The sequence below is a fragment of the Rhinolophus sinicus genome, linkage group LG03 (genome assembly GCF_036562045.2).
Source record: "Rhinolophus sinicus isolate RSC01 linkage group LG03, ASM3656204v1, whole genome shotgun sequence".
Lineage (NCBI taxonomy): Eukaryota > Metazoa > Chordata > Mammalia > Chiroptera > Rhinolophidae > Rhinolophus > Rhinolophus sinicus.
This window is the reverse complement of record NC_133753.1, coordinates 89,563,659-89,582,441: the sequence shown is the minus strand read 5'-3', so window position 1 is coordinate 89,582,441 and position 18,783 is coordinate 89,563,659. Positions and strand designations below refer to the sequence as shown.

Below are 18,783 nucleotides of genomic sequence, written 5' to 3'. Positions count from 1 at the left end.
ATGGTTCTTGACTTTTCCTGTCTGACTTATTTCGCTTAGCATAATCTCAAGACCCATCCATGTTGTTGCAAATAGTACTATTTCATCTTTTCTTATGGCCGAGTAGTATTCCATTGTGTATATATACCACATCTTCTTTATCCAATCATCTATCAAAGGACACATTGGTTGTTTCCATGTCTTAGCATAAATAATGCTGCAGTGAACATTGGAGTACATATGTCGTTATGGATAAATGTTTTCAGATTTTTTGGATAGATACCCAGAAGACAGATTGCTGGGTCATGTGGTAATTCTATTTTTAATTTTTTGAGGACCCTTCATATTGTTTTCCATAGAGGCTTGCACAATACTATTTTAAAAGCTAAAGTCTCAAATTCTTGCTATTCCCAGTCACAAAATTCATTCACATATTCAAAGAAAAAAATTTTTTTCTTTTCTTGGAAGGTTAGGTGAGTGGGTGGCATAGTCCTCTTTAGAAGGAAAGAAAAAGAAAAAGAAAGGATTGCCCACACACATTTCTCATAAATGACCTGGTTAGACTTTTGGTTGCAAAGATCTTAACTTGAATAAAACTGGTGCTTATTGTAGGGCTATATATGGATTAGAACTGAGACTATAAGTCTCAGCAGAACTAAAACAGCTCTAGTTTCCAGCTTCTTTCCCCATTTATGTCAGGGTCTTTTCCATGGCGTCTCTACATCATTCTGCATCACAGGTATCTGAGCCATTATTTCTCTGCTAACTTCCTGTGCTTATTTAGAGCTTTAGCTCCTTTATAATTTTGGCTTGTATGGGGCCTGTTACAATCACCCTGCCTGACTCCCTTCAGCTTCAGCTCTCCCTCTGCTTTGCTCAGTCGCCATGTGTTTCTGTATTTAGATTCTTGAGAGTAAGGATCTTACTGTCCTAGCTCACCTTTGTATACCATACCATGCCGTAAGTCCCTGGCTTTCCTATAAATGGTATAGTAGATTGCAAAAGGAGCCACAATTTCCTGTAACCACACACTTCCGGTTTTGTAGTGCCTCCTATCAAGTGATGGAATCTATTTCTCCATCCTTGAATCTGGGCTGGCTTTGTGGCTCACTTTGGCCAGTAGAATGAAGCAGAAGTAATGTTGTACAGTTGCACGCATGGTCCTCTAGATGGCGTGAGCACTTCCTCTATTACTCTTGGAAAACTGCCATATGAATATGCTTGGTGAGGCTGTTGGAGGTTAGAGACCAAGTGAACAGAGATAAGACATCTTAGACTAGCCAGCAACTAGCCACCTGGCAGCTGACTACAAATACATGAGTGAGCCCAGTCAAGACCAACCAAATCTGGCCTAGATCAGCCAGCCTTCCAACACAAATTGCTGCCCTATTTAATCATGAGATACATAAATGGTTGTTGTTTTAAGCCTCTAAATTTTAGGGTAGTTTGGTACACAGCAAAAGGTAACTATTAAAGATATTCTCCTTTGGTCTAATCAGCCAAGGTAGGTAGCATGCTGGCATTGTGGTATAAAACATGACTCCCTGCTTCTTTCTCAGTAGTTATGGGCAAGACAGTTTTATTTAGAAAGGGTATAGGATTTTATTTATTCAACAAATACTTATTGAGGGCCTATAGTGTGTCACATACTAAGCTCGGCAATAGAAATCCAGGGTGATAAAAAATATAGATAATCTCTGCTGTAAAGGAGCTAACAGTGTTGAATAAATGGAACTTTCACTTAGTAGGGGAGAAGACATTAATCACACAATCACCCTGAAGAATATTTAATTACAAACTGAGATAAAGCTCTTAAGTTCGGATACACATCTTCATGAGAGCAACAGCAAAGGCCTAGGCTGGGTCTTAAAGGCTTACTACTCTGAGTAAGTGGTGCTGGAGCCAAAATCCAAAAATGGGTGGGGTTAATTAGAGAAAAGAATAGGGAAAGGGGCTTGGGAATGAAAGGAAGACATTTTCAGCAGGTGCAAGCATCCCATTATGGAAGTGAATATATACATTTAAAGAGGTGAAAGAAGGTTAGTGTGAGTGTGACTGGATTACAGAGAGAGGGCGATACTGTGAGGAGATGTGGGTGGAGAAATGTGCAGGAGCTTGAACACACAGGTTCTTGTAGGCTATGCTATAGGTTTTGTTAACATAGAAAGCTATTGAAGTGGCTGGAGGAAGAAAAGAAACATGACCACATGATCAGTTTTGCATTTTGGAAAGATCACACTGTATGCAGTGTTGAGAAATGATTGAATTGAATTTAAACTGAGTGTGGAGCCATCAGCTAATAGGTTATTGTGTTGTGATGGTGAGAGATGATGGTAGCTGGGATTCAAAGAGTAGCTGGGAGAAGGCAGGTTGGAGAGATGCTTAGGAATTAAGACCAATGGGATAATACCAAGATGCTTAGGAGATAAGATCATAGAGTTTGGATATGAAGGTTGAGGGATAGGGAGTTATTAATAGAGATTCCTAGATTTCTGGTTTTCACAAGGAAATGAATGGTAGTACTGCCCACCAAGGTTAGGAACACTGGAAAGGGAGTAGGTCTGAGGAGTGAAATCATGAGCTCTCTAGACATGTTGAGTTCAGGGGCATTGAGGTCTCCAAATGAGAATGTTGACTGTAAGATTGGATATATGGATTAGAGGAAAAATCTGGGATAGAGATGTAAATTTGGCAAATATCAGTGTTGAGTTGGCAATTGAAATTGTAGACAGAGAGAATTTGGGGCGTACATTATAGATAATAATCCATAGGCCTATCATAGTTTGTCAGTTTAACATGGCATTAAAAATAAAAAATGACCTACCATGTAAAAATAAGAAAATTTCACATAAATATTTGGATTTCCAATTTCTCTGAAAATTTGAACCTTTGACAACGTTGGGTTCCTGTTCCAGCACGGCACAAAAACTGGCTGGAGCAGGGTTGCAGCTACAGTCTTGATGAATCATGAGCTCTCTGGCCTGACACGTTTCCACCTGACTCATTTTCCTCATTTTTGTCTCCTGCTTGACCACTATAGGGTTTGTCTACTGGACTGAGCCTTAAGAAACTTCAACATGTAATGATATAAAAGAGAAAGACAAATTTGCCAAGGAAGTTGAGAAGAATGAGCTCAGAGGTAAGAGGACAACTTGGCACTGATGTGAAGAGAGTGTTTTCAGAAGAGAGTGACCAACTGTTTTAAATGTGGCCGAGAGAGCAAATGCGATAAAAATGGAGATAAATCTATTGGGTTTATATAGAAATGGGATTAGGAGCTCTGGTGTCTACTATTTCTTATAAGAATATCAGTCCTATTGGATCAGGGCCTCACCCTTATGAACTCATTTAGCCTTATGTATCTCCTTAAAGCCTTATCATCAAATACAGTTACTTTGGGAGTTAGAGCTTTAAAATATGAATTTTAGGGGGCACAACTGAGTCATAACATGGGCTTAATGGGAATTTCTGGTTCTTTGACCCCTTAACTTTCTCCCAGTCTGTCAGCCCCCTTTTGTCTTTATTTTCCTCCTCAGCCAGCTTGGAGTCTGCAGTTCTCCCTCTCATTAACAGTCCCATGAATCTGTAAATTTCTTCAGCCCTTTGTCTTTCCATCATAACTGTCTGCCAAAATTCCAATCTTAAGTGGACCTTACTATCTGTTTCTCCACACCTGTGCTACAGCAGCCAAGACGTTCTGGAAAAAGGTGCACTATGTCTATATCCCTGTCTCAACTTTCTGATTCTCCCTTTCTAGATAGCACCCTATCTTTTTTCTCCAAGTTTAGCCAAACTTCTTTAAGAAAGTCCATACTCACTGTTTCAATTTCCTCATTCCCTATAGTAGCTTCTTAGGGCTGTCACCACAAAGTACCACAAATTTGGTCTTTAGAACAACAGAAATTTATTCTCTCATAGTTCTAGAAGGTAGATGTCCAAAATCAAGATGACTGGGCTCCCTTAGAATCCTTCCTTGTCTCTTCTCAGCTCCGGATGGTCGCTGGCAATCCTTGGCATTTCTTGGTTTGTAGGTAAGCATTCCAATTGTTGTCGTCACCTGGTGTTGTCCTCTCTGATGTCACTCTGTGTCCAAATTTCCTCTGCTTAAGGACAAGAGTCATTGGATTAATGTTTACCTAATATGCTATGACCTTATCTTAACTTCATTGCATCTGCAAAAGGTTTAATTCCAAACAAAGCCACATTCACAAGTTTCAGGGGAACATGAATTTTGGCAGGACATAATTCAACCCAGAACATTTCACAAACTCCTAAACCCACCCATATCTAGCTGCCAGACCCAAATTCCCCCCACCAAAAAAAAAAAAAAAATAATAAAAAAATAAAATAAATAAAGGTAAAATTACCAAATCACCAATAACTTCCATGTTTCTAAACCCATTGGATTTATCTCCATTCTTGTTTCATTTGCTCTCTTGGCCACATTTGAAACAGTTGGTCACTCTCCTGTTCTGCAAACACTTTCTTCACATCAGTGCCAAGTTTTCTTTTACCTCTGTGGCTCATTCTTCTCAATTTCGGTTCAGTCCTGTAGACAAACCCTACAGTGGTCAAGCAGGAGACAAAAATGAAGAAAATGAGTCAGGTGGAAACGTGTCAGGCCAGAGAGCTCATGATTCATCGAGACTATAGCTGCAACCCGGCTCCAGCCAGCTTTTGTGCCATGCTGGAAAAGGAACCCAAGGTTGTCTGAGGTTTTAATAATTCTTTCTTTTCTTTCTTTCTTTCTTTCTTTCTTTCTTTCTTTCTTTCTTTCTTTCTTTCTTTCTTTCTTTCTTTCTTTCTTTCTTTCTTTCTCTCTCTCTCTCTCTCTCTCTCTCTCTCTCTCTCTCTCCTTCGCTCCCTCCTTCCCTCCCTCCCCCCTCCCTCCCTCCCTCCCTCTCTCCCTCTCTCCCTCCCTCCCTCCCTCCTTCCTTCTTTCTTTCTTTTCTTTCTATTCCCAAAGCCCAGACAGCATCTGGCAGAGTTGGTGCTCTGGAAATGTGAGTAGTGAGTGATGAATGAGTAGTGAGTGATGAGTGAGTAGTGAGTGATGAGTGAGTAGTGAGTAAATGAAAATTTATGACAGAAAATTAGATCTGGAATATCTGATCAATTGTTTTCATCTTCTTTTATTCTTTTATCCATTCAACCCCTTTTTGGTGTGAATGAAAAACAACGTGGATTCCATAGAATCAAGAGTAATATCATTAAAATTTTAAATTATTAGAACACATATAGGGAAATGTTAAAAAAATTTTTAGTTGACACATCCCTCATACTATCTTCTAGTCATTAAGAATATGCTTAGGATATAAACAATGACACTGAAATAAACTGACATTAGTTCAAAGAAAATGTTAACACAGATGAAGTACCTATTATATTTCATAGGAAATGAGCTCAATACATTGTGTATTAAGTAGAAGTGATTCATAATTTTTATTTTGTCCAACAGGTCACTAAATTTGTGACCTCTGCATCTTTATCACCGATACACAGCTGTCTTGGAAATCTCTTAAAATGTTTTTAGTCAACTGCAGTTTCACTTCCAAGGTTGTATTGATTTCATGGCACTTTGTAGTTGGCACATCTTGACATGAACCATAGATATTGTTTTGAATTCTCCATGCCTTTTATTAGATCTTTAAATCAATTACTACTAATATAATGAGAAATTCAGAGTTTTCAACCATAGGCACTATTTGCAGATCTTCAACTTGACAGAATATGAGATTGGAAAATAGATTAACTGAATTGAACCCAAATTTTCTGACTCCTAAATCAGGTTTCTTTCCAGTGAACTGTTCTGGTTAATAGATGATAATTTACTTTGATCCCCACAGGTTAAGTGAATTGGAGATCATAGCATGAGCAGTTTATCTCACATTCACATGCTTATGTGAGAAAGAAATCTGAGGTGAGAAAGGGGGTTGAGATGGTTTTGTTAGGGGTGGTGCAGTGGGGAGCTAAGAATTAGGCAGGACTGAGGTAATTTTAAATATATACACTCTAATCAAAATTTATGTGTGGGCTCATGTTCATTTTTATTTTTCTTTCTCCTATTAAATTTTTTTAAATTGTTCTTTCTCTCTTTGTTCTTCATTCTCCATTTCCTCCCTTCTCACTTTAGTCTACTATTTATAAAACTAAAGCATTTTTGCTTATTGAATTTAGTGGATAAACTGTTTCACTTGAATTATAATTAAACAGCAAATACATAAGCATCTGTATTTCTTTCTTTCAAAAGATGAATATAATCTCTCTTTTTTAAAAAGTGTATAGTTCAGTGGTTTCCATATACTCAGAGTTGTGCAACTGTTGCCGCCATCTAACTCCAGAACATTTTCATCAACTTAAAAAAAACCCCAGCTTATATGATCCAACAATTCCACTTCTGGCTGTATTCCCAAAATAATTGAAATTAGGGTCTTAAAGAGACATTTGTACATTCATGTTCATAGTAGCATTATTTACAGTAGCCAAAAAGTGGTAGCAATCTGAGTGTCCCTCAGTGGCTGAATGGATAAACAAAACATGGTGCATGCATATAGTGGAATATTATGCAGCCTTAAAAGAGAAAGAAATTCTGACTCTGGCTACAATACAACCTTGAGGACATTATGTTAAGTGAAATAAGCCAGTCACAAAAAGACAAATACTGAGGCAGCCAGTTAGCTCAGTTGGTTAGAGTGCGAGCTCTTAACAACAAGGTTGCCAGTTTGATTCCCACATGGACCAGTGAGCTGTGCTCCCCCCCAAAAAAAACTAGATTGAAAAAACAACTTGACATCCTGGAAAAACACACTGTTCCCCAATATTCCCAAATAATAATAATAAAAAAAATAAAAAAAAGACAAATACTGTATGATTCCACTTACATCATGTACCTAGAATAATTAAATACATAGAAAGTAGAATGGTGGTTGTCAGCGGCTTGGGGGAGAGAGGAAAAAGGAGTTACTATTTAATGGGTACAGAGTTTTCGTTTTACAAGATGAAAAGAGTTCTGGAGATGGATGGCAGTGATGGTTGCACAACAATGTGAATGTATTTAATACCATTGAATGGTATACTTAAAAATGGTTGTTTTTAATGTGTATTTTACCACAATTAAAAAAAGAAAAAAGAAACTGTCTCTACCCATTAGCAGGCACTCATTCTCCCCTCCCATGACCCCTCACAACCACTAATTTACTTTCTGTCTCTATAGGTTTGCCTATTCTAGACATTTAAGATAAATGGCATGACACAATATGAGGCCTTTTTTGTTTCACTTCTTTCAGTGAGAATTATGTTTGAAATGTTCATTCATGTTTAGAATGAATCAGTACTTCATTCTTTTTATGACTGAATGCTATTCTGTTGTACGAATGTGCCACATTTTGTTTATCCATTCATTCATCGGTTGATGGACAAATGGCTTGTTTCCACTTTTTGGCTATTGTGAGTAATATTGCTGTGAACATCTGTGTGGATGTCTTTGTGTGGACATATGTTTTCATTTCTTCTGGGTAAATACCAAGGAGTGGACTTGTGTTGTACGGTAATTCTATGTTTAAGATTTTGAGAAACCGTCAAACTGTTTTTCAAAATGGCTGCACCCTTTAGCATTCCTACCAGCAATGTGTGAGTGTGCTAGTTTTTTCACATCCTCAACACTTGTTGTAGTCTGTCTTTTTAATTATACCCATCATAATGTGTGTGAAGCAGTATGTCATTTTAGGTTTGATTTGCATTTCCCTAACGACAAATGACCTTGACATTTTCATATCCTTATTGACCATTTGTATGTCTTTTTTGGATAAATGTTATTTAAATCCTTTGCCTATTTTAGAGGGCTATTTGTTTTTTTATTGAATTATAAAAGTTCTCATATTCTGGACTAAGACTTTTGTTAATTGACTTGCAAATATTTTATCCCACTCTGTGGGTTGTCTTTTCCCTTTCTTGATGGTATCTTTTAAAGTATAAAAGTTTTTATTTTGATGAAGTTCAATTTGTCTGTTTTTCTTTTGCTCCTTACAATATCTAAGAAACCATTGCCTAACTCAAGGTTACAAAGTTTTACTTCCAAGTTTTCCTCTAAGATTTGATAGTTTTAGTTCTGACGTTTAGGTCTGTAATCCGTTTTTAGTTAATTTTTTGTGTATGATGTGAGTTAGGGGTCCACATTATTTATTTGCTTATTGTTTTACATATGCATTTCCCCTTGTTCCAGCACATGTTCCAGCATATGTTATAAAAAGACTGTCTTTTTCCTACTGAATTTTCTTGGCACCTTTGTTAAAAATCAGTTGACCATTAAAGTAAGGATTTATTTTTGGGCTCTCGGTCTGTCACATTGACCTCTATGTGTGTCCTTATGCCAGTACTACACTTTCTGGGCTTCTCTAGTTTTGTACTAAGTTTCGAAATCAGAAAGTGTAAGTCCTACAACTTTATTCTTCTTTTTCAAAATTGTTTATATTGTGTCCTTTGTGTTTCTACATGCATTTTTGGATCAGCTTGTCAATTTCTGCATATAATCCATCATGAATTTTGATAGGGATTGCATAAATCTAGGAGATCAGACTGGGAGTATTGCAATTTTAATGCTTCTCCTGAGCCATAAACATGGGCTGGCTTTCAATTTATTTAGACTTGAATTTCATTCCGTGATATTTTATAGTTTTCAGCATATAAGTCTTGCACTTCTTTTGTTAAATATGCTAAGCATTTTGTTCTATTTGATGCTGTTAAGAATGGACTTGTTTCCTTAATTTCGTTTTCAGACTGTTCATTGGCAGTGTATAGAAATATAATTGATTTTGTATGTTTCTCTTGTATCCTGTGATCTTGCTGAACTGATTTATTAGTTCTAGTAGTTTCTTTTTTTGTTTCCTATTTAGTGGATTCATTAGGATTTCCTCCATGCAAGATTAAAGACAGTTTTACTTCTTCCTTTCCAAACTGGATGCTTTTTGTTTTTTTTACTTACCTAATTGACCTGGCTTGAAGTTCCAGTACAATGTTGAATAGAAGTAGTAACAGTAAATTTAGCTTTTTGGTCTCAATGAGGAAAATGGAACCTAACATTCAAGAAGTATTTAATATGAACAGCACCAGGAAGTGTAGTGCAGTGGTTAAGAGAAAACACTTTGGAGTTAGAAAGTCCAGGACTCAAATCTCAATTCTTTCACTTATATTTTTTGTAAATTTGGTAAGATACTTAATCTATAAATCTTAGTTATTGCATGTAATAATATGCAATTATTATACAAATCTAATGTATAATATCATTAGATATGGATTATTATAGTATCTAATGAGGGGATTATTATAGCATCCAATGAGGATTAATTAAACTAATGCCTATAAAATGTTTAGCAGAAAGCCTAATGTTATTCTTAGTAAATTATGTAAATATAACCCACTATTATATGACTATATAACTTCTTAAAACAATCAAGATATTATTAACACTATATCTTTCCATGTTTTCCTGAATTATCATCTTTTCAGCTCTGTCCTAGGAACTTCTGTTTACTTATTTAGGTCATTAATAATATTCTTCTTTTGGTCACCTGTTCTCCACTTCCTACTGCAGCAATAAATTAATTAAACAGTAAAGCGGCTAATGCTGGCAGCAATGTGTGTATGTCTACTTAATTTTGCCATTGATTTAGAATAGTTAGGATATTAAATACTGAATACTTTCCTGTTTACACATCTTTCACATGGCGGAGATAGTACTTTAAGAGAAACTAAAGAAGATTATTTAATGCTTTAGACTTTACATGCTCTTCCTAGGCAATTTTATTCAATAACATGACTGCAAGTACCATCTACTTTTCAAGGTCTCTACAAATCGCATTCCTAACCTAAAGTCCCTTTATCCTCCCAGCCCTTCACTTCTCTCTTCTGAGCTTACAAATCTCTCCTGAATACCAGGACATTTTCTCAACTAATGTCATTCCGTCTCCCGTCAAAATGCCCTTCTTTTCCACTCTTGGTTATGGCACCCTCATCTCAGGGGTAGTTAATTCTCTTAGCCATTAAAGTCAGAAAACTTGGTATCATTCTCTCCCTTACCAGCTATGCCCAATTACTTACTCACTCACTGTTAATTTACTTTGAAGGCTTTACATTAAATATATTTTAAATTTGTCCTCACCTCTCCTCCCTCGCGGCCTTAGCAATGGCCGCTGTTTTTATTTAAGCCTTTCCTGGGGTAATTCCGTAGTCATCTAATCAGTTTCTCTGTCTCCAGTTTCTTGTCATACAATCCATTCTCCACCTTGGTCACAATACTTATTTTTCTAAAGCATGTCTCTTGTCATGTGGCTTCCCTGCTAGAAACTTCAAGTGGCTTCCCATCATCTGGATGAGGCCCAAATCCTCTCTGAACTCCTTAGCACAGTGTACAAGGCCATACAAAATCTGTGCCAGATCCGCGTTTCTAACTTTGTTTTCTGCCACTTTCTTGTGTAGTCTTACCTTTGCCATTACTTTAGAAGAAGGATGAAGTGTTGCATTAGTTTGTCGTATGTCTTACCTGAATTGCTAGTTATTCTCTGAACATGGCATAATTTTTCATGCCTCTGTGTGTAGCACATTCCTTTTTCTACTTGGAGTCTTTCTTATTTTGTGTGTAGGGATGTCATTCCAGGCTATGCTTCCAAGACATCTGACTCTATTCATATCTCTTATAGCCTGTTGTGACAACTTACTACCTTTTCTTAAACAAGACCTCCTTACCCTCTAGATTGTGAATGTTTTTAGAATAAGGAATTAGCCTTATTTCACTGTCTCTCTAGACTCCAATAGTGTGGTTCCTAGAACATTGACATATTAATAAGTATTTGTTGAATAAATGAATGAACATAAAACACATGGGATACCTAGAAATTTATATTCTGCTGATTACATTGTGATAATACTTTGTATGGTTTTAAGTGAAATGTGACCATAAGGTTTTAAGCTTCAGAAGATTATTGCATGTATTCTTGTGATATTTGACATGTTAATCTATGGAAATGGATTAATTACAAATTATATTTAAAATGGCTTAATTTCTTATCATAAGGTCATTGCTAAAGGATAAAGTTGATGAGATTGTGCTGAATAATAACGTGCAAGTCACATTTCTCTGGACAATCAAGCTGTGAATTACAATGAAAAGGAGAAAGATTTGATGTCTGTTTACAGGTAGTGCCACCTCTGGTAGCATGTACAAGTGCTGATTAAATTTGTCAAGCATTTAATAGGTAAAGTTGCTCATGTTGATCATTATTTAAAAAAAAAAACAACCCACAGGAAATGTTAAGTGTACTGCAAACACTTGATATGCACTGAAATTAAGACATACCATGTTTCCCTGAAAATAAGACCTAGCTAGACAATCAACTCTACTGTGTCTTTTGGAGCAAAAATTAATATAAGACCGGGTCTTATTTTACTTTAATATAAGACCGGGTCTTTAATATAATATAATATAATATAATATAATATAATATAATATAATATAATATAATATTGGGTCTTATATTAATTTTTGCTCCAAAGGAAGCACTAGAGCTGGACCTAGGTCTTATTTTCGGGGAAACATGGTACATGTACACATAAACCATGTTTCCTTTTTTTTTTTTTTTTTTTAAAGATTTTTATTGGGGAAGGGGAGCAGGAGTTTATTGGGGAACAGTGTGTACTTCCAGGACTTTTTTTTTTTTCCAAGTCAAGTTGTTGTCCTTTCAATCTTAGTTGTGGAGGGTGCCATTCAGCTTCAAGTTGTCCTTTCAGTCTTAGTTGTGGAGGGCGCAGCTCAGCTCCAGGTCCAGTTGCCATTGCTTGTTGCAGGGGGCGCTGCCCACCATCTCTTGTGGGAGTCGAGGAATTGAACTGGCAACCTTTATGGTTGAGAGGATGCGCTCCAATCAACTGAGCCATCCAGGAGCTCAGTGGCAGCTCAGCTCAAGGTGCCGTGTTCAATCTTAGTTGCAGGGGGCGGAGCCCACCATCCCTTGTGGGACTTGAAGAATTGAACGGGCAACCTTTTGGTTGAGAGCCCACTGGCCCCTGTGGGAATCGAACCGGCAGCCTTCGGAGTTAGGAGCATGGAGCTCTAATCGCCTGAGCCACCGGGCCGGCCCCAAACTATGTTTCTTTTTAATGGTATTGAATGATGTTACATAGGTAAAGCAGTCACAAATGTGGTAGTTGCTTTAGGTAGAACATGGAAGACAATTTTGTATTTGGGTTTAGTATGGTCCATATTCATAATCATCAGACAAATCATAGGATAAATAATACTAGGTTATGGTGTGTTAGAAAAGACCCATTTTGGGTGAAGAACAGAAACGTAACTACTGAAATATCACAAACTCCAGTATTTTAAATAATATCTGAGCAGAAGAGAAAAAGGAATTGGTACAAATTTAAGTAATAACAGGGAAAGTAGACTGATTTCTCTTGCAGATAGAAATTGTACTATTGTAGCTGATTTTTTGGAAACTTAACAGTAAGTATGTACCTTCAAATTATATGAAATACTTCAGATTCTGTACACTTTGATTGAAATCAGATTTCTCTTTCCTTTGTGATGAAAAGAAGGATATGGAACTTAGTAATGGACAGTAGCCATCTTGGAAATGTATAGAGAAGACTCATAGTGATGAGAAAAGAGAGCTAAGCTAGAGCTCAGAAGATAGGAACTCTAGTCCTGGCTCTGACTACAATTTTCTAACTCTGGGCAAGTCTCTTGATCTTTGAGTTTTCCTTTCCATGTGAAATGAGCATGATCATAATCCTTTTCTCATTCCTTCCCTCCCTCAGAGTTCTGCCATATTTCCCCAAATATTTTGATTTCCCCATTCTTTCTCTCTGTCTTTTTTTCCTTTCTTGGCTTTCATTATACATAATGTGGTATTAGGAAATGTGATTGAAAAATGGAAATAAATTTGATTTCTTGGAATTGTTCTGGGGGTGAGTATATGTATCTAAAAACCATGATATTTTTTTTGTAAGCAACATCTAAAATCATGGTTAAATGAACATTTTTGTCTTGAAATGAGAGCTCATTTTGATTTCAAAGAATTCTCATTCTATATAAGAACAGATACATCTTAAAAATAGAGTTCAGTGATAGTTTAGCTATTCCTCATCCACCCAAAAGTTGATCCTAATTTAGAAAGACTTTAAATAAATTATTTGCCCTTTACTTTTAAAAACATTTAGCACTAAATTACTCCTACTAAACTTTTCAGAAAATGTAAGAAAATAGATCCCTTAATAAATAATGCATTTTTAAAATAATTCAAAATAACTTTACTTATACCAAATAAGGATATTCTGTATTTTATTCACCAAAAGTATTCTCTTATGAATGAAGACCCAAGAATTTAGGTTTTCAGGAATCTGATATTTAAAAGCTATTTTGTAAAATTGGCGCTCTCTCTCTCATGTACCAATGTAATTTTTTCCTGTTTTGTTGATCCTAGTTTTCTTTCATTGCATTAGCCAACTCAAAGAAGATGAGCATCAGCACATAGTAAATTTCCTGTTTTTTTGTTTTTTGTTTTTCTTAAAATAGGAGATCTGAGATTATATAGCTTGGAGAGGCAGGGTAACGTACTAGCTGCCTACAGACATTTATATGGCAAGCCGCAAAGCTTATTTATGCAACTCCAGAAACCATGCAAAAGACCAATTGGTAGGATATAAAAAAAATTATGAAACTCTAGATGCCAGGTATAGGACTAATGGATGGGAACATATATTGATTTAATATAAGGTATAAATGTTTAATAAATATAACTGTCAAAAAGTGGAATGGATTACATATAGAAAGGGGGAAATTGAAAAATAAATGCAGAGAATGAGGTGTAGGCATGACAATAGAGTGGGGCTGGGACCAGTGAGCTACAGACTTGAATTTTTGGTAGATTGAAACTAGACGAGATGGATAAAACACAAAGGGGACATTTAGCTGCCCAGAACTACTCTTCTATACCTAGGAAAAGGTTATAGCTGAGGTGATAGCCTTTTTCTTCTCAGGAGTCCTGGGTGGGTTCCAAGTCAGTAAGTGCAAGAGCAAGATTGTGCTATGGGGGCACTTTATAAGGCAGTTAATTAAAGGGCTGTATCCTGAACAGGTGGGCCAGATCCCTTATTTACTCCCCCCCCCACCCTCCTCCCTCTTCCTCGATAGAGTACCTACCTCCTGCTGGAGCACATGATTCTCCACCCTTACCTCCCAGACTGGCAACCACAGCATGGATCTGCATTTTTTTTTCACTTTATTTATTTATTTTGACATTCAGTATTATTTTATATTAATTTCAGGTGTACAGCATACTGGTAACATTTATGAAATTTAAGCAGTGATCTCCCTGTTGGGAAGATCACTAGGTGGGGAATCTAGTATCCACCTGGTACTATACATAGTTATTACCATATTACTGACTATATTCTCTATGCTGTACTTTACATCCCCATGACTATTTTGTAATTACTAATTTGTACTTCTCAATCCTTTCAACTTTTTCACCCTGCCCTCCAAACTCCCATCTATTACTTCGATAAATCTAGTACCCAGAGACACCATACACAGTTATTACAATAATAGCATTCCTTATGCTATGCCCTACATCCCCATGACTACTATATAACAACAAATTTGTATTTCTTAATCCCTTCCCCTTTCTCACCCACCCCAAACCCTCCTCCCATCTGGCAATCATCAAAATGTTCTCTGTATTTATCAGTGTTTCTGTTTTGTTTATTTTGTTCTTTAGATTCTACATATAATCCACATTGCATCTGTCTTTATCTGTCTGACATACTCCGCTCAGCACAGTACCCTCTGCGTCTATCCATGCAGCTGCAGATGGCAAGAACCCATTACCATCCATGGCTGAGCCATATTCCATTGTATATATGTACTACCTCCTCTTTAGCCATTCATCCATCAACGGACACCCATGCTGCTTCTAAATCTTTGCCATTATAAACACTGCTGCAGTAAATATGTGGATGCACTCATCTCCTTGAAGTAGCGTTTTGGGTTTCTTTGGATAAATACCCAGAATTGGGATTACTGGGTCCTTCTTTGTCTCTTGTGATAGCCTTTGTTTTAAAGTTTATTTTGTCTGGTATAACTATTGCTACCCCAGCTTTTTGTTTGTTTGTTTCCATTGTAATGAAATATCTCTTTCCCCTTCCTTTACTTTCAGTCTGTGTGTGCCTTTTGATCTGAAGTGAGTCTCTTGCAGGCGCCATATACAAGGGTCTTGTTTTCTTATCCATTCAACTACCCTATCTTTTGATTGGAGCACTTAATTCATTTACATTGAAAATAATTATTGATAGACATGTAGCTATTGCATTGTATTATTAATACATTTATTTATTTATGTATTTATTTATTTGTTTATTTATTTATTTGTTTGTTTTTGTCTTAAAGAAGTCCCTCTAAGATTCCTTGTAATACTGGTTTGTTAGGGATGAACTTTAGCTTTTTCTTGTGTGGGAAGCTCTTTATTTGTCTTTCAATTCTAAATGATAGCTTTGCTGGGTAGAGTAATCTTGGTTGTAGGTCCTTGCTTTCCATCACTTTGCATATTTTCTGCCAATCCCTTCTGGCCTGCAAAGTTTCTGTTGAGAAATCAGCTGATAGTCTTATGGGAGGTCCCTTGTAGGTAACTAACTGCTTTTCTCTTGCTGATTTTAAGATTCTCTCTTTGTCTTTAAACTTTGACATTTTAATTATGGTGTATCTTGGTGTGAGCCTCTGAGTTCATCTTGTTTGGGACTCTGCAATTTCAAGGCTGGTGTGTCTATTTCCTTCACATGGCTAGGGAAGTTTTCTATCATTATTTTTTCAATTCCTTGTTCTCGCTTTTCTCCTTAAGGCACTACTGTTGTGAATGTTAGTATACTTGATGTTGTCCCAGAGGCCCCTTTAATTCTCCTCATTTTTGGATTTTTTTTTTTCTGTTATGGTTGGGTTTTATCTGCTACCTTATCTTCTAAATCACTGGTTCTGTTCTCTGCTTCATCTAATGTACTATTGATTTCCTCCATAGTATTCTTCATTTCAGTTACTGTATTCTTTATTTCTGAATGGTTCCTTTTTATGTTTTCTACCTTTATTGTGTGTCTTTCCTATGTCTTTGCTGAAGTTCTCCCCGAGTTCATTGAGCATCCTTATAACCAGTGTTTTGAACTCTGAATCTGGTAGATTGCTTGTCTCCATTTTGTTTAGTTGTTTTTCTGGAGATTTGTTCTGTACTTTTATTTGGGACATGTTTCTTTGTTTCCCCATTTTGACTGCCTCCCTGTGTTTGTTTCTATGTATTAGGTAGGGCTGCTATGTCTTCTGGTTTTAGTAAAGTGGCCTAATGTAGTAGGTGTGCTATGGGTCCCAGTGGTGCAGTCTCCCTGGTTATCAGAGCTGGGTTCTCTAGGTGTGTCCCTTTTGTGCATTGTGTGTGCCCTCCAGTTGTAGTAGAGCCTTGGTTGCTCTTTGCACATCAGTGGGAGTGATTGACCCTCGGGCTAATTGGTTATGAGGACTGGTCATGAGTACCAGCTGTGATTGCCTTACAAGGCACTTTAGTGCCTTACAGTTCACTTTAGTGGGGCTCTGATGCCTGTCCAGTCTGCCTTTTGGGTGTGTCATTCCCAGAAGTGGTGGTTGATGCTCTGGCTTGGTCCAAAGCTAGCCTCAGGCATGCCAGCCATGGGGTCTCGAGCTTGTGCCCTGCTCGGGGCCACATGCTATGAGCCACAAAGCAATCCACAGATGGCTGCCACCTGCATTGAGCTTGGAGGCTCCTTGAGAGGCCAAGGCTTGAATTGAGGTCGGCTGTTGCTAGTGCCATACTTGAGCCTGCTCAGTCAGAGATACAAAAGCCAGATGCTGCTTGTTTCGGTTAGGTGAAACTTTGAGAGATTTTAGGAAAGTCTGAAGTATGAGCTAATACAGGTTGCTTGTATGGAAAAGACACTGAAAATGGCTTGGGTGTGCTCGAAAGTTGGGTGAAGTGAGGTCTCAGGGAATCACTAGGACGGGACAGATGAAAGATGATAGACAGTTTGATGGAGACTCAGATATGATGTCTGCCTGTATCTACACGCCTGGAGGGCGAGGGCTCAACAAAGAAATGATGGCTTCCACCAGCTCCTCCATGCTGGACAAAGCTGCCCTGCCATTCTCACCCTGAAGCTAGACAATTCTATTCTTCCCCTTATATCCCTGGTACCTTTTTAGCTACTGCCCCAGCACTGGAGCTCAGAGCAAGTGAATCCATCAGCAAGTAAGTTTGTGCATGGGCCCTTTAAGAGGAGCATCTGGGACTCCAGCCACCCTCTGTCTCACTCAGCCACAATCTCCACTCGTTTTCACAGCCAGAATTTATGGGGACTTCTCTCCCTAGCAGTGGAACCCTGGGATGGTAAGCATAGTGTGATGCTGGGATCCCTCACTCCTCGGGGTGGGGGGAAATTCTGGAGCCAAGATATCCCTCCCAATTTTTAATGGTCATACGCAACTGTGGGACCAGGCCATTCCGTGTCTCTTTCCCTCCTACTAGTTTCGAGATGGCTTCTTCTGCATATCCATAATTGTAGGGTTTTAGTTCAGATAGACTTCAGGTGATTCTCAATCGTGGGTTTTCTGTTATTTAGTTGTAATCGATGTGGTTGAATCCATTTTTTCCCCCGATAGCAATTGAACTGTTTAGGGAGGCCTACTCTGAGTACTTGTGCAACAGAATAGAATCTCTTTATGTTAGTATGGAGAGCAGTATCTGGTTGGTATGCTGAATCTGCATTTATTCACCCTTAAGTGAACTTGTCAGTGGACATACCCTTACCACAATCATAGAACTTACAGTCAGCTCTGCCATCCAGGTAAAAGACTTGTGGTAGGAAATGAACTTGTCTAATGATAGAGAAATTTCCTTTTGGTAATTCATAGTAATTAATCTAGTTATCACTCAAAAATATTAACAGGCAATCAAGAATCTTTCCAACATGTTCAGAAAGACAATGACACAAGAAGAGGGATCAAACAAATGTAACTTTCAGAATAATTCAGGAAACAGATGATCATTTAAAAAGTTGTAATACACTTTGCAGAGAGATTTGAGTTGACATGATATTCTTAAATACTGAATACACTGCTTTGAAGAAGTAATTAGGGTTCTCACTTTGGCAGCACATATACTGAAATTGAAAAAAATACAGAGACTAATAGGGCCCCGTGCAAGGATAACACACAAATTCATGAAACATTCCATATTTTTAGGAAATGACAACCCCTATTCAGAACAGGGTACTATACACTTAAATATAACATAAAGGGTAAAGGAGATAAAAACATAAAAATGAAAAAGAGAAGTAGACAATTTGCTACTGCAACTCAGAAATGAACTCACAGCATAAATAGGGATAATTTGTGACAACAAAAACATAAAAGGGGAGGGAATAAGGATCTGAGTTTGCAAAGGGGAATGGAAATAAGATGCAGGCTGAAGAAAAATTCTACTATATATGTGAAAACTTGCTTTTACATAAACTTAATGGTAATCACTCAAAAAAAAAAATCTAACACTGAGACACATAACATTAAAAAAGAAGAAACAGAGGGAAAAGTCATAGAATATCACCAAACTAAAATGACAGACATAAACACAAAGCAAAGAAACAATGGAAACACCAAGCCACCAGAAAATAAAAGATAAAAGGGTTATGGGAAATCCTCATATATCGATAATCACCCTAAATGTAAATGGACTGAACTCACCGGTAAAAAGGCGCAGA

General features: G+C 37.3%; 1 non-coding gene across 1 annotated transcript; it reads left to right on the top strand.

The window, feature by feature from the left end:
• Positions 1-18,162: 18,162 nt before the first annotated feature.
• LOC141570850 (U6 spliceosomal RNA) lies at positions 18,163-18,266 on the top strand. Its single transcript, XR_012495296.1, has one exon. It is a non-coding gene; the product is annotated as a U6 spliceosomal RNA (small nuclear RNA).
• The last annotated feature ends 517 nt before the right edge of the window (positions 18,267-18,783 follow it).